A 6,000-nucleotide genomic window follows, 5' to 3' on the forward strand; every position below is an offset into this window, starting at 1 on the left:
ATGTTGCATAATCCAGGTGTGGAAAGCTCTTAGAGACTTACCCAGAAGGACTCACATCTGTGATCACTGCCAAAGGAGCTTCTACAAGGTATTGCCTCAGGGGTGTGAATACTTATTTCATTTTTCAATAAATTTGCAAACATTTCTAAAAACATGTTTTCACTTTGTCATTATGGGGTATTGTGTGTAGATGGGTATGTAGGATACATTTGAATTCAGGCTATAACACAACAAAATTTGGAATAAGGGGAATTAATACAAGTGGTCCTCTGTAGCTCAGCTGGTAGAGCACGGCGCTTGTAACGCCAAGGTAGTGGGTTCGATCCCGGGGACCACCCATACACAAAAATGTATGCACGCATGACTGTAAGTCGCTTTGGATAAAAGCGTCTGCAAAATGGCATATTATTATTATATTATTACATTCTGAAGGCACTGTGTTTAGCTGAGACAGAGCTAATCAAATTGTATTTGTCACATGCGCCAAATACAACGGGTGTAGAGTCTACAGTGAAATGCTTGCTTATGAGCCCTTCCTCATGATGCAGAGTAAAAAAAATTGTAACACAAGAGGAATAAAATACACAAAAATTGAGCTATATACAGGGAGTACCAGTACCAGATCAATGTGCAGGGGTACAAAGTATTTGAGGTAGATATGTACATGAAGGCAGGGTAAAGTGACTATGCGACATCAGGATAGATAATAATAAGAGTAAAATATTAAGCTGATCCAATCCCCCCGAAAAAAAATTAAAATAAAAAATAAATAAAAAAGAGTAAAATAGAGAACAGAGTAGCAGCAGAATATGATGAGTGTAAAATCAAATCAAATCAAATTGTATTGGCAACATGCGCCGAATACAACAGGTGCAGACATTACAGTGAAATGCTTACTTACAGCCTTTAACCAACAGTGCATTTATTTTTTTATAAAAAAGTAAAATAAAACAACAACAAAAAAGTGTTGAGAAAAAAAGAGCAGAAGTCAAATAAAATAACAGTAGGGAGGCTATATATACAGGGGGGTACCGGTGCAGAGTCAATGTACGGGGGGCACCGGCTAGTTGAGGTAGTTGAAGTAATATGTACATGTGGGTAGAGTTAAAGTGACTATGCATAAATAATTAACAGATTAGCAGCAGTGTAAAAAGATGGGGTGTGGGGGCAGTGCAAATAGTCCGGGTAGCCATGATTAGCTGTTCAGGAGTCTTATGGCTTGGGGGTAGAAGCTGTTGAGAAGTCTTTTGGACCTAGACTTGGCATTCCGGTACCGCTTGCCGTGCGGTAGCAGAGAGAAGAGTCTATGACTAGGGTGGCTGGAGTCTTTGACAATTTTGAGGGCCTTCCTCTGAGACCGCCTGGTATAGAGGTCCTGGATGGCAGGAAGCTTGGCCCCAGTGATGTACTGGGCCATACACACTACCCTCTTTAGTGCCTTGCGGTCGGAGGCCGAGCAGTTGCCATACCAGGCGGTGATGCAACCAGTCAGGATGCTCTCGATGGTGCAGCTGTAGGATTTTTTGAGGATCTGAGGACCCATGCCAAATCTTTTCAGTCTTCTTAGGGGGAATAGGCTTTGTCGTGCCCCCTTCACGACTGTCTTTGTGTGTTTGGACCATGATAGTTCGTTGGTGATGTGGACACCAAGGAACTTGAAGCTCTCAACCTGTTCCACTACAGCCCCGTCGATGAGAATGGGGGCGTGCTCAGTCCTCTTTTTTTTCCCCTGTAGTCCACACAATCATCTCCTTTGTCTTGGTCACGTTGAGGGAGAGGTTGTTATCCTGGCACCACACGGCCAGGTCTCTGACCTCCTCCCTATAGGCTGTCTCATCGTTGTCGGTGATCAGGCCTACCACTGTTGTGTCATCGGCAAACTTAATGATGATGTTGGAGTCGTGCCTGGTCATGCAGTCATGAGTGAACAGGGAGTACAGGAGGGGACTGAGCACGCACCCCTGAGGGGCCCCCGTGTTGATGATCAGTGTGGCAGATGTGTTGTTACCTACCCTTACCACCTGGGGGCGGCCCGTCAGGAAGTCCAGGATCCAGTTGCAGAGGGAGGTGTTTAGTCCCAGGATCCTTAGCTTAGTGATGAGCTTTGAGGGCACTATGGTGTTGAATGCTGAGCTGTAGTCAATGAATAGCATTCTCACGTAGGTGTTCCTCTTGTCCAGGTGGGAAAGGGCAGTGTGGAGTGCAATAGAGATTGCATCATCTGTGGATATGTTGGGGCGGTATGCAAATTGGAGTGGGTCTAGGGTTTCTGGGATAATGGTGTTGATGTGAGCCATGACCAGCCTTTCAAAGCACTTCATGGCTACAGACGTCAGTGCTACGGGTCGGTAGTCATTTAGGCAGGTTATCTTAGTGTCCTTGGGCTAGGGGACTATGTTGGTCTGCTTGAAACATGTTGGGATTACAGACTCAGTCAGGGACATGTTGAAAATGTCAGTGAAGACACTTGCCAGTTGGTCAGCACATGCTCGGAGTACACGTCCTGGTAATCCGTCTGGACCTGTGGCCTTGTGAATGTTGACCTGCTTAAAAGTCTTACTCACATTGGCTACAGAGAGCGTGATCACATAGTCATCCGGAACAGCTGGTGCTCTCATGCATGCTTCAGTGTTGCTTGCCTCGAAGCGAGCATATAAGTGTGTATGTGTGTGTTTGTAGTGTATGTGAATGTGTGTAGGTTTGTGTGAGAGTGTCAATGTAGTGTGTGTGAGTATATAGTGTGTATATATAGTCTTGTGAGTGAGCATAGAGTCAGTGCAGATCGTCCGGGTAACCATTTAATTAACTATTTAGCAGTCTTATGGCTATTTAGCAGTCTCATTGCTTGGGGGTAGAAGCTGTTTAGGAGCCTGTTGGTCCGAGAGCCGATTCTTCGCTACCATTTGCTGGATGATAGCAGAGTGAACAGTCTATGGCTAGGGTGGCAGAAGTCTTTTTTTTCGGGCCCTCCTCTGGCACCTGATATATAGGTCCTGGATGGCAGGGACCTCAGCCCCAGTGATGTACTGGGATGTCTGCACCACCCTCTGTAGCGCTTTGCGGTCGAGAGTGGTGCATTTGCCATACCAAGCAGTGATGCAGCCAATCAAGATATTTTTTTCTTTTTATTTATTTTTGTCATTTAGCAGACGCTCTTATCCAGAGCGACTTACAGTTTTAGTGAGTGCATTCATTTTTCATACTGGCCCCCCGTGGGAATCGAACCCACAATCCTGGCGTTGCAAGCGCCATGCTCTACCAACTGAGCTACAGGAGGCTACAATATGCTCTCGATGGTGCAGCTGTAGAACATTTTGAGGATCCGAGGGCCCATGCCAAAGCTTTTCATCCTCATGCTGAGGAAGAGGCGCTGTTGTGCCCTCTTCACGACTGTGCGGGTATGTGTAGACCATGTTAAGTCCTTAGTGATGTGGGCGCCAAGGAACTTGAAGCTCTAGACGCGCTCCACTACAGCCATGTTGATGTGGATGGGGGCGTGCTCTCCCCTTTTTCTCCTGTAGTCCACGATCAGCTCCTTGGTCTTACTGACGTTGAGGGAGAGGTTGTTGTCCTGGCACCACACTGATAAGTCTCTGACCTCCTCCCTATAGGCTGTCTCATCTCCGCCGGTGATCAGGCCTACCACCGACGTGTCGTCAGCAAACTTGATGATGGTGTTGGAGTCGAACGTGGCCACGCAGTCGTGGGTGAATAGGGAGTACAGGGGGGGACTAAGCACACACCCCTGAGGGGCCCCCGTGCTGACGGTCAGTGTGGCAGAGGTGTTGTTGTCTACCCTCACCGCCTGGTGCCGGCCCGTCACGAAGTCCAGGATCCAGTTGCAGAGGGAGGTGTTCAGTCCCAGTGTCCCCAGCTTGGTGATAAGCTTGGAGGGGTCTATGGTGTTGAACGCTGAGTTGTAGTCCATGAACAGCATTCTCACATAGTTATTTCCCCTCTTGTCCAGGTGGGAGAGGGCAGTGTGAAGTGCAATTGAGATTGCGTCATCTGTGGATCTGTTGGGGTGGTATGTGAATTGGAGAGGGTCCAGGGTGTCTGGGATGATGGTGTTGATGGGTGTCATCATGACCAGCCTTTCAAAGCATTTCATAATTACAGATGTGATTGCTACAGAGCGATAGTCATTATTCCATCTGGCCTGGCAGGCCTTGCAAGTGTTAACCCATTTAAAAGTTTTACTCACATCGGCCACAGAGAGCGAGATCACACAGTGATCCGGAACAACAGTGGCTTTCACGCAAGACTCAGTTTTGTATTCGTCGAAGCGAGCATAAAAGGCATTTAGCTTGTTTGGGAGTTCTGATTCACTAGGCATCTCACAGCTGGGTTTCCATTTGTAATTCATTATCGTCTGCAAGCCCTGCCACATACGATGAGTATAGGAACCGGTGTAATAGGATTCCACCTTCCTCCTATATTGTCCTTTTGCATGTTTGATGTCTCGTCGGAGGTCGTAGCAGGCTTTCTTGTATGCGTCCATGTCCGTGTCCTGTTCCTTTTAAGTGGTAGCTCTAGCCTTTAGCCCAGTGCGGATATTGCCTGTAATCCATGGTTTTTGGTTTGGATAATCACTTATTGATGAAGACCGTGACTGATATGGTAAACTCCTCAATGCTATCAGATGAATCCTAGAACATATCCAAGTCTGTACTAGAAAAACAATCTTGTAGTCTCGCGTCTGCTTCATTGGACCACTTCTGTATTGAGCGTGTCATTGGTACTTCCTGTTTGAGCTTTTGTTTGTAAACAGGAAGAGGGAGAATAGAGCCATAGTCAGATTTGCCGAAGGGAGAATGAGGAAGGGCCTTGAATGCGTTTCTGTGGGTAGAATAAAAGTGGTCTAGAGTTTTAGCGCCCCTAGTGGCGCAGGAGACATGTTAAAAGTGAAGTCGAATGGTTTTAAGTCTGCCCGCGTTAAAGTCTCCGAACACCAGAAACGCTGCCTGAGCGGTTTCTTGTTTGTTTATGGCCCCATACAGTTCGTAGAGTGCCGAAGTGGTGTTGGTTTGTGAAGGGATGTAGACAGCCGTGATAATTACGGATGAGAACTCTCTTGGTAGATAAAAAGATCTGCAGCTTACCACAAGGTATTCTATATCAGGTGAGAAAAGGCTAGAGATTTCATTCACACTGCAAGCAGTGCACCAGTTGTTGTTTATGAAGGGGCACACCCCTCCCTCTTGGACTTGCCCGAGGCCACCTTTGTCCGATTGTGCCGCTGCATGGAGAAACTACTGAGTTCTACATACAGTTGAAGTCGGAAGTTTACATACACTTAGGTTGGAGTCATTAAAACTTGTTTTTCAACCACTCCACAAATGTCTTGTTAACAAACTATAGTTTTGGCAAGTCGGTTAGGATGTCTACTTTGTGCATGACACAAGTAATTTTTCCAACAATTGTTTACAGACAGATTATTTCACTTATAATTAACTGTATCACAATTCCAGTGGGTCAGAAGTTTACATACACTAAGTTGACTGTGCCTTTAAACAGCTTGGAAAATTCCAGAAAATGATGTCATGGCTTTAGAAGCTTCTGATAGGCTAATTGACATCATTTGAGTCAATTGGAGGTGTACCTGTGGATGTATTTCAAGGCCTACCTTCAAACTCAGTGCCTCTTTGCTTGACATCATGGGAAAATCAAGAGAAATCAGCCAAGACCTCAGAAAATAAATTGTAGATCTCGACAAGTCTGGTTCATCCTTGGGAGCAATTTCCACGCCTGAAGGTACCACGTTCATCTGTACAAACAATAGTACGCAATTATAAACACCATGGGACCACGCAGCTGTCATACCGCTCAGGAAGGAGACGCGTTCTGTCTCCTAGAGATTAATGTACTTTGGTGCGAAAAGTGCAAATCAATCCCAGAACAACAGCAAAGGACCTTGTGAAGATGCTGGAGGAAACAGGTACAAAAGTATCTATATCCACAGTAAAACGAGTCCTATATCGACATAACCTGAAAGGCCGC

The sequence above is a fragment of the Coregonus clupeaformis genome, chromosome 29 (assembly GCF_020615455.1).
Source record: "Coregonus clupeaformis isolate EN_2021a chromosome 29, ASM2061545v1, whole genome shotgun sequence".
In the NCBI taxonomy this organism is placed as follows: Eukaryota; Metazoa; Chordata; class Actinopteri; order Salmoniformes; family Salmonidae; genus Coregonus; species Coregonus clupeaformis.